Source organism: Pezoporus wallicus, unplaced genomic scaffold, assembly GCF_028554395.1.
Source record: "Pezoporus wallicus isolate ANWC-B61680 ecotype Strahan unplaced genomic scaffold, APGP_CSIRO_Pwel_v1 contig_6566, whole genome shotgun sequence".
Taxonomy (NCBI): Eukaryota; Metazoa; Chordata; class Aves; order Psittaciformes; family Psittacidae; genus Pezoporus; species Pezoporus wallicus.
This window is the reverse complement of record NW_026638763.1, coordinates 628,518-643,692: the sequence shown is the minus strand read 5'-3', so window position 1 is coordinate 643,692 and position 15,175 is coordinate 628,518. Positions and strand designations below refer to the sequence as shown.

Below are 15,175 nucleotides of genomic sequence, written 5' to 3'. Positions count from 1 at the left end.
AAACATTGCACAAACATTTCTGCTGGGGCTGCAAAATCTTTTCTCTCCAGCATGCCTCAGCCTAAGAGAATGAATAAGGACAGCAGATGATGCTGAAGAGATGTGTCTGCTGCATTTCCTGATTGTTGTAGACAAAACACACATAAAGATTCCCCCCTTTCTTCTCTTAAAATTAATGCTGATCTGACACAATACCTTCTCTTTCCTTCCCCCAAAATCTGATATGGTCTCTTGAAATATAACTTAAAGTCTGGGTAGTCTACAAAAGTAGGGTCTTTATAGCTCTCCAGCCTCTATAATCTACCAGCAACTGTGTGTGTAATCACAGGGAATCAAAGCTTCCTCTGAGAGGAAATTTGAGCTAAAGCAAAGAAAGAAATAACCACAAAAATTTTGTTATATTTAGGAAAAAAAGGAGGTAAATAAAAATATTATTCTGTTGCAAAATCATTACTACCACAAGTGATGGTCCAAGAAAAAGAGCTCATTGCCTGCCATAAAATCATATTCAAAGCTACATATCCAGCAGAGATCTTGACCAAAAGTTTCCCCAGAAGCTGGCACATTGCCGTAAGAGGGCATCACAGTGTGGGCATGGCGTACCTTCTCACTGCAGAAACGTGATGCATCATAAATTATTGTCAGTACTTTAAGGGCATTAATTGAATTACTCTCTGCAGAAAACACTTTAGTCAAGCTGGGTTTAGGTAGAGCCTCGCCAGCTCCCTCTGCAGAGCCTTCCTACCCTCCAGCAGATCAACATTCCCACTCAACTTGGTGTCATCTTCAAACTTGCTGAGGGTGCACTCAGTTCCCTTGTCCAGATAACTGGTAGAGATATTAAACAGTATGGTTGTGACCAACTAGATTTAACTCCATTCACTACCATCTTTTGGGCTTACAAATCCAGCCACCTTTTTACCCAGTGACCAGTACACCCATTCAAGCCATTAGCAGTCATCTAACAGGAACAGAGCTACTGCAGATAGAAGTGTTGTTTATCCACTGCAAATAAGAGAGTTGTTTATAAGTGAGTGTGGTCTTGAGAGGCCTATATTTATTCCTGTCACGTCTGCAAAGCTGCCTGGGAAACATCAGCAAATCGTGTGCACAGCAGATCTTCTTGTAAACACATGAAGCCAACTTTGTAGCTCCCAAACACTGGTTTCTGCCCTGGGAAAACACAGGCAGTCACCTGTAATTCAGGAATCCCTCCAGTTCTCCCTTCTCTTGATGGATTCACCGCTATTGCAACACTGTGACTCTGTGTGTGCTAAAACTCTCTCAAAAATATTAGGCTCTGGCATGGAGCTGTGCATGCTGAGGCTTAAGCAAAACTGAGAGCCCAGGATGCTGTTTTCTAAGCTAAAAGCTAAGGTGCTGTAGCTTTTCTTTTGGCACAAGGAAGAGCTGCTGTGTGTGCTTGCTGGAGGGATAAAAGCAGGGTTTATAAACAGCGTGCACCTGAGGTTCAGAGGTTTAGTTCCTATTCCACATTTAAGCAGCAGCAAATCTTTTGGAAGACTATGTTGTAGCTCAAAAACTGGGAGAAAGAATTGGAGAGACAAAAGCTTGTAGCAGAGAGCTGATGCCTTGCAGACCAACACGCATGGAGACTATTAGTGATGGAGCTGTTTGCATTTGGTGCCTCAGCAAGTAGAAAGGAACATGCTAAGTAAAAAGCATGAAGCTAATGAGATGGGTAATTCACTTTCTCAAGCAAAGCAGGCCTGTGCAGCAGTTTGTTTTCTCTCTTCTCTTTCCATACACAGCCAGTCCACATGAGCTTTTATCGTGGATGGACTTAGAGCTGGCCAAAGCATTTGCAAATTCTTGTCCTGCAAAGTACCAGGACTTCTGCATGCCTGCATGTTTTCAACTTCCAATTCTGTTTGCAAAACACATCCATCCTATGGCAGCTGGCCATTTTAGTTGCATAGTAGACTCTGACTGCTCTGGTGAGTAAAAGGCTGCTTGCTTGTGACAGGCTGTGGGATAAGACCTTGGTACTGTAAGCATCTTGAAACACAGACTTTCTCCTTGGGCTTTCAGTAATGCCCCAGGATTGACACTCATAAACAAAATGGTATCTGGGATTGACATTGTTCTCTAGATTAGGGTCCCACATCTGCAAATATTTGCACAAATGTTTATCCCTAAGCACATGGCTGGGCCCATCAGTTGCAAGCTGCTTAACTTGGAACAGCAGGGAGCTGTGTTGGGTTTGGTGGTAGTCCTCCTTTAAACAGCACCAGAGCATACAAAAGGCAGAGGGAGAGGAGTGGTCGGATGAATACATTTCTCTGTCTCACTGGCTAACTATCATGGCAGGAGAGAGAGCTTCTAGTCTGCATCCAAAGTGTTAGCAGAATCATAGAGCCATAGACTGGTTTATGTTGGAAGTGACCTTAAAGCTCATCCAGTTCCAACCCCTGCCATGGGCAGGGACACCTTCCACTAGACCACGTTGCTCCAAGCCCCTGAGTCCAACCTGGCCTTGAACACTGCCAGGGATGGAGCAGCCACAGCTTCCCAGGGCACCCTGTGCCAGCGCCTCAGCACCCTCACAGGGAAGAACTTCTGCCTAAGAGCTCATCTGTATCTCCCCTCTGTCAGAAGGTGATATACAGCCTAAACTGTGGGGTGCTCAGGCTTTGTCCTAGAGCATCTTGGACAGACCTGAATAGGTGTATTTTGCAAAACCTGCCCTGCCTCTGTGTGCAGTGTGTTAAAAAGTGTGTCCGTTCCTGAAGGTGCTGCCTGGATCCCACCGTGTTGGCTGATTCTCTCAGATAAGGGTAACTTCATCAAGCGCATGACAGCTGATGGGCCCAGATGCAGAACTGTTTTTCAGCAGCTTAATAAATTACCACTCATCAGGTGAGGTGCAGACACTGTCAGGGTGTGCTCACAGCCTCCCCACCTGGGATGGAGAGGAACTGGGCCAAAATCTTCAGGAATGGGACCATGCTGCTTCTCTACTTGACAGTAAACTGCTGGGGCTCAGTAGGCAAGAGTGGTGACTTGTTACACTGGTATACAAAACCCCAAGTCTCATCCCAAAGTCATCATTTACAATAGTATACATAAAGGGTGTTTGGTTTTTACATTTCCTTTCACTTCCAGATTGGTGAAAGATGATGCTCATGAGAGATTTCTGCTGAAGTGTGTGATGTAGCCTGTAGCCAAGTTACTGGGACCTTCTGACCACTACTTTCTTTTGGCCAAGATTTTACTCACTGGCCTCGCTTCAGTGGAGCAATGATACTGTTACTCAGCCCACAGGTTCTCACGACAAAGAACAATATTAGTAATAGCTTATTAAGGAATATTTATGGCAGGTTTAAATAGCTGCTGCATGTCTTTTCTGTCTATATTGTGTAAATTATTTATTTCTGTTAAATATACCTGGATGTCTCAGATACCTATTTACTTTTAATAGCAGTGAGAGAAAAAGGGGATGATGCAAACTTCTCCAAAAACCAGAAAGTCATTTCTGCTGTATTCTGCTATTCATTTTCAGCAGGCTGTACAATGCGAAGGAGACAGGTTCAGGAACACATACTTCTTGTAAATAAAACTGCTTGCCTGTGAATCTCAGATGAGAGTGCCTGTTGGAAATGTGCAATTGCAGTTTATGAAACAGGAAACAGATGTACTCTGTATTGTAACTCTCTGTGGTTGGGAGTTGGGGAGGTAGGAAGAGTATGATAGCTTCAGTCAAAGATACACTGCAAAGTAAAGGACTGTTAACTCCGAGAATAAGAAGTAACACGTGTCACTTACTGCCATGCTTCTCTGTGGGCTTCAGGGTGCTTTGCAGATAGTAACTAATTAGCTATTGTCCCCTCTGCCTCTGATTTGTGATAGGGACATGAAGACCATGATTCAGTGGTATGGTAAGTCCAGCTCTTGGGTTCCTAGCATTAGATCAAACCATGGTGGCAGCATGATGCAAAACAAGACAATCCCATGTAAAGTCACTTTTCTACCTCAAAAATGTTCTAAAAAGTGCAACTGGGTGAACTCTGCATTAGCAAATGTTATGCTAAGTTAGGAAGTGTCTGATTTCTGACAGCTAGGACAAAGCATGAAGCCAGGTGAAATTCCATCTCATATACTCAGTATATGTATACTCATATACATCCAGTTGATGGAAATGTGATTGTGTGAGCTGCTGTGATGAAGGTTGCATCCATGATGCAAGTACATAGATCTGCTTCCAGTTACTGTGGAACCAAGTCTCCAGGACCTGGACCTGGAGAACAGAGGTGGCAATTTGCAGTCCCAACTCCATGCAACTGGGCTCATAAAAGGAAGTTTTGGCCACCCGATGACAGCTGCTGAGCTGCTTTTGCTTCAAATGTGTGTAAGCTAATGAGCAAGTTCATGTTCATGTCTGCCTTGCTGAGCTTTTGTTCCGGACACATCAGCCATTGCTTGGGCACGTGCTGTTTCTTGGCTGATGGGGCACATTAGGAGATGACCCACAAAATGCTTCCTGCTAGGAGTTTGTCTCCAGTGGCGTCTTTATCTAACATTCATTGATGTGTCTATCACCAGAATACCCAGTGTTTAAACTGCTGGCTGTACAGTACCCCTGCAAGATAGTGGTGAGCTACTGTCCCTGTTAACCAATGGGGCAGTGAGGCACCAAAGCAGGAAGCACTGATGCTTAAGGGCTGAATTGTTCCTACCAAAGGCCAGGTTGGAGTGGGCTTGGAGCAACCTGGTTTATTGGAAGGTGTCCCTGCCTATGGCAGGGGGTTGGAACTGGATGAGCTTTCAGGTCCCTTCTAACACAAATCAGTCTGGGATTCTATGATTCTACCCTTGGTGCCTATGATGAGACTCACTGTTCTATTGGCAAAGGAAAGAAGAAAGCAGACAGGAGAGATATGTTTGGATGTAGACTGCCGGACTGCAGTTTCCTTGGAGTTCAGAGCTCAGCAGGAGCTCTGAGAGCTGGCTGTTCTCCCAAGACACTGCCTCTCACAACTCCTGCTGAGCACAGAGCTTAGCAGGCGATCCAAGAGTCTGAGGTTTTCTTCAGATTCCATTGTTGAGTTGTGCCTTGCAGCTGCAAGAGGCAGGGGCACCTAAATCCACCCCATTTTTGAACATGCTGGTATACCTATCTCAGTAGCAACATAAGCAGTTGGGGAAGTGGTATGCTATCCTATATCTCTCTACCATGCACACAACTGTCTGCTTCTCACAGCGTGGCCACCGGTTATGCTCTCAGCATCTGAGCTCCATAGGAAAGCAGGGATACAAATGGAACTGAAACTCATTTCAGGCTAAATTTCTGAGAGATTGATGCCTTTCTTTTCCGAGCAGCTCCAGTGGACTTCGTTTAAATTTCCTGATATGTTTCTGCTGTTGGACTCAAATTTATGAGTCTGCTCTGAAAAGCAAAGCCATGTTCCCAAATGAAAAGCAAAGCCATGTTCCCAAAGCCTGACGATGGGAAAAGTAAACAGCACTCCATGGGGAAGAGATTTTACCTGGGCTTTGATTTCTTTCCTGCGTCCAACAAGAAAGGGCGTAAAAACTTGACCTAACTTTGGCTTCTTCACCGGCAAGCTCAGACAGCCTGTTGGGAAAGAAAGGTCAAGCAGAGGCAAGTGTGCAGAGGTGGGCAGCATCAGCGTGACACCAGGAGCAGAGGGAAGGAAATTGGCACATCAAGTTGTTTTCTTCCATTGTGCCAAGCAAGAGCAACTGGGGAGAATAGGTTGTTGCAACGTAGGCAAGCGGAAACAGATGGAACTCTGCTCCCCCATGGCCAGGCAGCGCTGCAGTCAGCTTGAGAAGGGGATGTGATAGAAGCTGTGGGATGCCCAAGTATCAGAGCAGGGCAGCTGAGGTCACCAGGGTGGGTTTCAGAGTGAGAGCTGGCTAGTGTCGAAACACTCTGTGGTATTGCAATGGGAATATGAAATAAAGCCATCCTTACAGCATTTGTTGGGCTGTTGCTAGGCAAAGGTTTCAAAAACAATCATATTTTGCAAACTGATTCCTTCTTGTCTTTTTTCTTCCCTCTATTTTTCTCTCCTTTCCTGAGGCCCTTAATAAGCTGTGTGGGCAGAACGCGATTTTTATTGCATTTAACTCTTCCTTGCTGTTACTGTGACTCCTCAAATCACCCGTGAGTTGATTTACAAAACATTCATCCAGGTATTTGGTGCATTGCAATTCAAGTTCCTTTGGCTGCATTGGTTCCTAAGGCACAGGAATTGTTTCTTCTCCATAAGAACTGGCTGAAGGAGATGAGTTTTCACAGCTTATAGCTGGTATGACTTTTCTTCTCTGTGGGGATTGGAAACCCTTATTCTTTAGACATTATTAAGTGCAATCTGTTAGAATGTGTTAAAACACATCAAGTGCTTTAAATTAAGTGCACCAGAACAAAGCTATTTAATTCATAAGATTACTTTGTACGTGAATCTTAGCTACTTGTCAGATATCATGATTACAGCCATGAAATGGTCCGCCTTTTTTTCTTTCGTGAGTGGTGGATGGAAATAAACCTAGATTCACCCTTCCAAATATGTTTCCCCTTGTGCCATGACATCCCACTGCCTACACTGATTTGCTGTTTGCCAAACATGCTTTTGTGGATGATCTCTCTTGTGCCCTCCAGGGCAGCTTGCTTTCCTCACTGCTATTTGGGGCCATGGCAATGAGGTATGCTTGCATCAGTGTCCAGGACATGGAGGTCAGTGCTGGCAGGGCAGCCCTAAGCATCGGCCACACTTTGCCAGCAGGAGAAGAAAGGGTCATGTATTGCTCAGAGCCCCAGCTGCTTGCTTTTGATCTGCTGGGCTGTCATTAAGACCTACACTCACTGCATTTAACTGTAGGCACCTACCTGGCATCTCTCTCAGCTGCCCTGAACCTCTTCTCTGGGATTACAGCCATGAAGCAGGTTCTGCAGCTGTAAGCCCTGCATGATGACGCATGGATGATGACATCCAGAGCCTCCTGGCATGTGACCAGCTCCAGGCCTCACTGTCCAGTTTGTCTGTTCCAGGAAAGATCAGAAGCACCTAAGCCTGGTTTCCAATGAGCTAGAGGTGAGATCATCCCTGGCACAAACACCAGAGCAGAGATCTGCCTTTCTCAAAGCCATGGCCTCCCAGCCCTGCTCTGGCCCATTAAAAGATGCTGTTTCAATCTTCCCTCTCCTGAATGTATCCCATCCTGAGTGGAAGGCTGAAGGTAGGAGGTCACCTCTCCATATTCCCTCCAGGGCAGACAGCTGAAGACAGGAGGTTCACATCACCCCAGGGCCTAAGTTGCTTGGCTCAACAATGACTGGCAAGAGACACAGGTGGCTGATTTTCAAGGCAAAGGATTAACATCACTTCCTGACCTTCGTGACATAGCACTGATCCTCCCTGCTGGAGCAGCTTTGAGGGTGGTCATGCTGCTTGGCCACAGGATTAGCAGCCAATTTCTTGGCATTGACTAGTGCTGTTGGCTTCATTTGGTTAGTATCAGCAAAGGATTTCAGCTCAGGTTTGTATCTGTCAATCATTATTCCTACTCAGTGTCTAGTATATTGTATTCTCTCCCATCATCCCAAGTTGACAATCAGGTTATCCCCGAAGAGTACACAGGATACATTTGAAAGCACACAACTTCACACTACTTGCAGAGCACCAAATGTTTCCTGTGTCCAAATGCTTGCTTTTAGCTCCCTGGTTTTCCCATGGCACTTTGCATACATTTTATCTCCTTGAGCGCCACAAAGGAATCTACATTGTCACATGTGAAAAAGTGGTCTTGAATGAATTAGTCTTTTCATCTCAGCTGGAAAATAATAATTTGAACCATTCCCCTGAAGCAGTGAAATAATATGTGTAAAGTGCCTGAGAGGAGCCCAGCTTGGAGGCTTCTACTGGATAAGAAAGTTCAGATAGACAAAAAACCTTGCACAAAGGAGAATGTCATGAGACCAGCCCATAGAATATACTGAGGAAGACAGAAAACAACAAGTCTAAGTAATTTTGGTAGCAGTTTGCATTTATGAAGTTCTGGCTCATCAGATGTATCAAATTAGGCAAATATACAAGTGTTATGTTTATCATACCAGGCTCCTAATGAACATCCTCTGTCTTCAGGAGCTCCATTTAAACAAACAAGAGGCAGAATGGCTGGGAGGTAATGAGGTGGTGAGAGGAATTTATGTTGAATTCAGCACTTCTCTGACTAACTCTCAATCCATTAGTCCCAGAAGAAATTTCCAAGCATCTTGCTTGAAAGATAGCTCTCTTACACCATGTTGGCTAAATGGCCTGAACCATGTGATGTCTGCTGCCGACAGAGCCCAGACCCCAGCTCAGATCCTGCTTCCATGGAGAGTGTTGGATAAATCCAAGATTCCCAGGGGTGCAGGATTCGCTGGTGATGTGAACCAGGCCAGTCTTTGCTTTCTTCCATGCAAACTCACTTCCTGCATTAAGCTCTTGTTCTTCAAGTGCTTCATCTTTGCATACATCAATTGGGCTGCTAGACTGAAGTGCTCTGATATTCCAGTGAATATCCCAAACATCATTTTCATCAGTTCCATCTCACTGCATGCTCTGACTGTAACTGACAGCCATGAGCAGCAAAACCACCCCAGGAAAGAAAAACATAAACAAGTCAGAAGATCTCATATGCAGAGACGGACAATTTCTCCTTAAACTCGGCTTCACCCCATGTCACCAAAGGAGTAAACTCACAGATGCAATCTTAAAACCTAGTTAATAGGTAAGCAGGCATATAGCCTGGCTAAAGATGAGGCCTGCATACCAGAGAGCTGATTCAGTACCTTGATGACTGTATCTCTGCACTGTGATTGCATTGTCCCACAACCTAGGTCTCTTACTAGGATTATGAAAGGCTGAGATTTGGGATATTTTCCTGAACAAATACCCAGTGTCTAGTGGGGGCTTGTGAATGTTCTTAGAGCAGTGATATCACAGCTCTCAAAGGGTAACTTTACCTTTTCTTAAGGATTTTCTAAATGTAACTATTTCAATGTGTCATATAATCATATGCATTTATCCCTTAATTATTCCTATTATACCTGCTGGAGTTCTTTTTTCCCTTCAGGGTTGGAATCACCAGTAATTTCCACCTAGTCTCACTGGTGATCCCTTTGCCAGAGATGTTCCATTTCTAACGCACACAGCAGTTACATACAAATGAATTATAACCATCTTCACTTACTGTTTTACAAATCTGTGTCTCAGATGATAACCTCCACTCCAATCCCCACTTTCAGATTGTATTTCTTCCACTGAATATCTGCATTTTGGATCACTCTCCCCCCCTGGCTTTTCACCTTTCCTCCCTCCCATCACTACCCTAAACTGAGTCTTGTTTCACTGTTTCCTCCTCATATTTCGAAGTGTTCAGTGCAACACGGATGTTGGCTGCATGTTTCAAAGTCATTTCAGATGTGAATGTACTCATTCCTTTTTATTCTCAAGGAATTAATGAGGTTGTTAAATAAAACCAGACACCAACTTTAATCTTTTTACCTGTTCCCTCAGTATCTCTGCTTTTCAGTGTGGAACAGCTACTATTTCTTCTTGTTCTATGGTTATTCCATCAGTTTGCTTTCTGGATGAAGGGCTTCGCATCTTCTCCACTCTATATGTCTCTTGAGACATCATACTAAATTTTTCTTTCTTTCCCTGCAACATCACCTTCAACTCGTTTGGGACTACTTGTCCATGTCTAAAGTAGAGTTGTGGTTTATTTGGTGCAATAAGCTCTCTTCCTGTGTACGTGTAAATACGCAAAGGAGACTAAAAATGAACATGTAGGCTTAGCACCCCTGCTGTTTCTTGTTCCTAGGACTTTTTGTATACTGAACTATGATTTGCCCTTAAGGATACAGCTAATGCGGGTTTCTCTTTCCCACATAATCTTCTCTCTGTTTGTGGAGACAGCAGGAGACAGGGTTGTGACCTGTTGGGTTGTGTCGCTCATCCACAGAGAACAGAGCAGGTTAATCTTGGCAGTGTTTTCCAGGACTTTGCTCGGACCACCTTGCTATGACTCAAGCTCAGGCTGTTCCCTTTCAGAGTTGATGCTACCATCTAGCAGACTTCACAGCCAGGATTCATCTTTAGCCCCTTGGCTGCTTCTTTGCTCACTTCATCCCTTTCATCCAGGTGCCATGTCCCATTTTCTCACCTTTCAACATGACTGATGCCTTCAGCACCACTGGGACATGCTGTTTCTGGTTACAAGCTTCACAACTCCTCAGAAAATGCCTACATTTTAAAAAGCATTGTGCACCCAGCATCTTCCCTAAGGACCAGTGAAAGTTTTTGAGTGCTTAGCACATATGAATCATGGTAAACATAGACTTTTAGCCCTAACCTCTATTCTGAAAGTTTAGGCTGTAAATAGGACTGCAGAAATGTTCACTAAAGGAGCTGTCAGTACACATACATCATCTATTTATCATTTCTATATTGTACCAAGCTCAACCCAAAGGAAGCATCCTTCCTTTATCTCCTCTCTCTCCAACAGGTTTGAATACTCAACTGTTTCCACTGTAAGTTCATTTCTTCAGCTGGCAGCAAAGTTAGAATAACTTTTGAGAAGAAATTTATTCTGCAGTTGTTACAGCTCAGGCACTTTTATATGTGGAGCAATACTGAACCAGCAATTTGGAGGTGGCATCTTGGCTTTTTGACTCAGGAATGAAGTGGTGGACAACACTACTAGATTGTTTCACTGCCCCTATGAGACATTTCATAGATCTGCTAACAAGAAAAGCTATAGTATCTGTAGCCTGTGACCATACAAATACACATCCACATCATATCGTGCAGTGACTTCTTTTTAATGCAAATGGACACCACCTAATTTTCACAGTGTTTAAGAATATAGCATAACTATGTCTGAATGGAGTTCTTTGGGGTCAAAATCCTATTCCCATGAAAGCAAATGGGAATTTTTCCTCTGGCTTTCCTGGAATCCTGATCTGGCAAGCCATGAATGCAGATACGTCGCATTTCTTTCTCTTTCTTCATTAACTTACTGTGATTTTTTTTTTCCTGGGAATCAGATTAGAGAATTCTCATTTGGCCAAATACCTCTCTGAGGTACTCCAGTGAGACTGGAACATTTCCTGTGGCTATCATATCCTCTTCAGTATGCTTCAAAGTGAACGTCACAGCCTTTAACCATTGAAACAGGCTTTTCTTTCACAGCAGCAAAACAGCAAACCAGCCTGGATAAGATGAGAGGAAGACCATAAATATTACATAGGGTCTGAGGTATTTGCTGTAAATTCAACAGGAACTTTTCCTGCTTCTCACTGGGAGAGATTTCTTGGGAATAGAAAACTCTCTGGAGTTTCTAATAACTTCTTAAGTGCTATTGGGATTTTAACATTCCATATTACACAACAGGAAGCAGAAATGCCGCATACAGTTGCCTTTAATAGGAAACAGAGTCTATATAGCAAGGGAGGAATATTTTAAATGGTCTTTCCCTTTCTTTTGTATTTTTTAGTTAAAATGTGGTTTAAATAATTTTTCATTTACAGAACTCTCTATGCTGCTCTATACTGACAGCCACTAGGACAACCTGTTATACTCTAGAGGCTAACTGGATCCTCATTCTCTCAAAGCTATGGGATTGGGTTGGGAAGCCCAGGAGAAGAGGCTGTCATACAAGTGCCCTCAGGCTTCAGCTTTGTGTTTGCAGATGTTCTTGCACAGATAGGACTGAGCTGAATCTAGATCCAGGCATTCTTTAATGTCAGCAGGACCTCCTAAACTTCAGCTTGAAGCAAGATGAGTTTCCTGTTGAGCCTCTCTTAGAATGGGGCAAGCTTCAAACTTCAAATTGGCAGTGTCTGGTTTTGTTTGCCTGGAATATGAGTTTCGAATACAAAAGCCTGACTGGGAATAGCAAGCCCACATAAAGGGAATGGGATGCTGGTGAAATCTACAAGTCAGACTTCTGACCCCTCGCTTATGCTGAGCATCAGAAAAGGCAGGCAGAAAAGAAAGGCAGGTAGGGCCATTCCTGAAAAAGGGGTTTCCATACCCTCCCTAAAAATGCCAAATGCCTCCTTTTCTCATTTACACGAATGAAAAAAACACAGTCAGTACAACATATATAGCAAACTATAGTTAGCAACTCCTTAGTAACTCCTTCACAGAGAATTTACTCCCTCGGATCTTAATTCACTGAGGCATGGTTTAGCCTTCTGCTACAGATGGGTTATGCTGTTTGAGGTTGTGCACACGGTCAGGGTGGTTTGCTGAACAGTGTTTGCTAGTCATATAGCCAACACCTGACAGCAAGGAAGGATTCCCCCTGCTCCTCACTCTGGAGAACTATCTTTGTGCTTACTGAGAAATACCTAGACCATTTGAGAGTCATAAATGTGTTTCCTGACTTTCAGCTGAGAGAAATTCCTTCCAACTGATGTTGCTTCTTTATACAAACCGCAGGGTACATGGGCTTGAATCAAACCCAGCCCTTTCACTTGAAGGTAATTTGCGGCTGTTCCTTGGGTCTGAGCAAAGAAGGGGGCTTGAACTTCTCCTTTCCCAAAAGCAAGTGGCTGGTGAGTAACACTTGTGAGTAAGCCTCATCAGATGTCTGTGCAAATGAACCTTTCCCCCACCCTGTCTGTAACACGTACAGAGTGATCCAAAGAAAGTTGGGGTTTTCTGTGAAAGTGGGGCTAGAGCAAGCCTTGGCACAGGAGTTAACCTCCAACTGCAGAGAAGCTCTGCCTGGAACCCTTGTTTCATTTCCAAATATACATGTGGGATAATGTTTACAGTAAATACAGATCACCTCCACGTCTGGGAAAGAATTTCATCTCCATGCACTTCCATGCTTTCCAAGAGAGTTACATTTTATAGCATGTTTTTTATTTATAAGTGGTAGAAAGGGGCCTGTGTTGTAACAAATGAGTAATCAATGGGTAGCATCCAGCAGCTTGCTGTTGGTTGGGTGTAATTTTCCCATCTGTAAAGTGCTCATAGAGACCCACTGACCATTTACAAACTCTGTGCACCACTTAGAAATCAGACTGCTGAAAAGGTGAATATAAGAGGCCATATATTAAAGGAAATTTCATGCCTGGGAGTTGCATTAGGTCCTGCGTGGTTTAGTTCCATACTTATTGGACAACAGTGAGAAAAGGGCTCCTGTGCCTTTCCAGCCTCTCCCAAAAAGAGCAGGACAGACAGAGTTTTTGTCCTGGAAGTTTGCTTGCATGCTCATCCTCAGAGTCTGGTACCTTTTGCTCATGTGTGTAGTCATTTCCAGGCAAAGCTGTTGTGAATAATAACTAGACTGAGACTGAGATCTGGAAGTGAGCTCCTGAAGAAAGCTTTTGTCCCTCTGTGCCTTGCAGAGGGTTTCATGCTGAGTCCAGATTCAGACAAACCCTTACCAGGCTCCCCTGCAACAGGCTTAGAGGGACAGAGATGTAGCACAGGGATCACTGTTTGCAGCTTAGGTGTGATTATAAAACAACACTATGGTGGGAAGCAGCTCTGGCTGGAGCAGTTGCTCCTGGGGATGGGACCGCAGAGCTCCCTCTGTGCTTTTTTTCCCTTTAAATTGGAAGCTGTCTCCTTGCTTGGAGATGCAGGAATCCTGTCTTCACCTTCTCCACCCTGCATCTGAGCTCCAGAGCAGAGGCCACCACAGCCGGGCAATGGGCTTTGCCAGATGATGAGAAGAAACATCAGCCTCAGCCCCAGCTGGGAGGGATGGGAAGGATTCTACCCTCTTGTAATCTGCTTTTTTGCTGCTCTGGAGTGAGGCATGGGAGAGCAAACTGATGACAGGTCAGGCCTTTTACCTCACTCCAGCTCCTTCCTGCAGGCAGTGCTTAATCTCCGTTTCAGCATTTCTGTGCCCTTGGGATCCAGGAGATGCAGATTCCCTTTGCAGTCCTGCTCCTGACCCACAGTGTGACTGCAAGAAGTCATTTCACAGCTGCCTGCCTTAGTTTCACCATGCAGGATTCCTGTCTCTCGCCCCTCTCTAGGGGATGCTGAGCATGAGGTTTATACAGGAACTAAATTACCTGTAAAAGAGATAAAGGTTCCGGTTACAAAATTAGATTCCTAGTTAGTAGCTTCTGACCCCTCTCATTTCTGGGGCTACAATTCATTTCTATTTGTGATTTTGAGCATGTCTGAACAATTTTGGCAAGTTTGGTGTCAGGAGTTTCTGATCTGGAGCTGTCTGCAAGAAAAATAGAGAGGTCTGTGTGTATTTTTGCCTTTCCAGGACTGAAAGCTGCTGTAAGTCCCAGAAAGGCTCTTCCTACATTAATAACATTTTGTGGCTTCTATCATGAGGCATATTTAAAAAGGCTTGGTTTCCATAACATGAATAATAAGGTGAAAATTGTCTCCTGTTACTATTTCTCAAGTCTAGTCCTCCTCCAGTTAGTACCAGAACTGTCCCCCCCTGCCCCTGAGCATTGAATTCAACTGCTTAGGCTTGTTAATAGCTCTTAGGTTTAGTTTCCTGCATAAAGCCGTAACTGTAGCTCCTCAGTGGGTATAAATAGACACAAATACACAATGCAGTGATGCTGACTGACATTAACTGGGAAGAAAGCCCAAACGTGTATTCCTTCTCTTCACCTCTGCTGTCTGTCTTCTGAATGCAGACACACACACATACCAGCATGCATCCTTGTACAGACCAAGACACTGGAAGGGGTTTTGGAACTAACCTCTTGAAAATCCTACAGCTTTCCTTCTCCTGTGTAAATGGATCTGTAGTTTAAGTTTGGATATGAAAAAAAAATGGCCATAACAAGAACTGTGTGCAGACTTTTGACGGCATTTTTCAAGAACACAGAGTCTGCAAATGAATGTGGCGACCCACCAGAAACACTGCAAGTTTAGCATTCCTTCTCCATGACTTTATGTATACAGTGTTTGGAGGAGGAGGCTTTTTCTGGGGCTTGGGTTTTTTTTTAAGAAGAATAATTCTAACCCAGCAAATCCTTTTAGAGTTAAAGGGGAAACCATCTCCTGTAAGTCTGTCTGCAGTGACTCAGCTCTGTGTTGGGGATCTACAGTGCAAAACTGGGGATATGAATGTGTTCCTCAGCCATTTCTCCAGGGATAGCTGCTTCCCACATGGCCCCATGGGTCCTTGCTCACAG

The 15,175-nt window shown here is 44.1% G+C and overlaps 1 long non-coding RNA gene across 1 annotated transcript; it reads left to right on the top strand.

Annotated features, from left to right (window-relative positions):
- Positions 1-7,435: 7,435 nt before the first annotated feature.
- Positions 7,436-14,112, top strand: LOC130600758 (uncharacterized). The gene is made up of 3 exons (XR_008972524.1): positions 7,436-7,524; positions 12,480-12,599; positions 13,877-14,112. It is a non-coding gene; the product is annotated as an uncharacterized LOC130600758 (long non-coding RNA).
- The last annotated feature ends 1,063 nt before the right edge of the window (positions 14,113-15,175 follow it).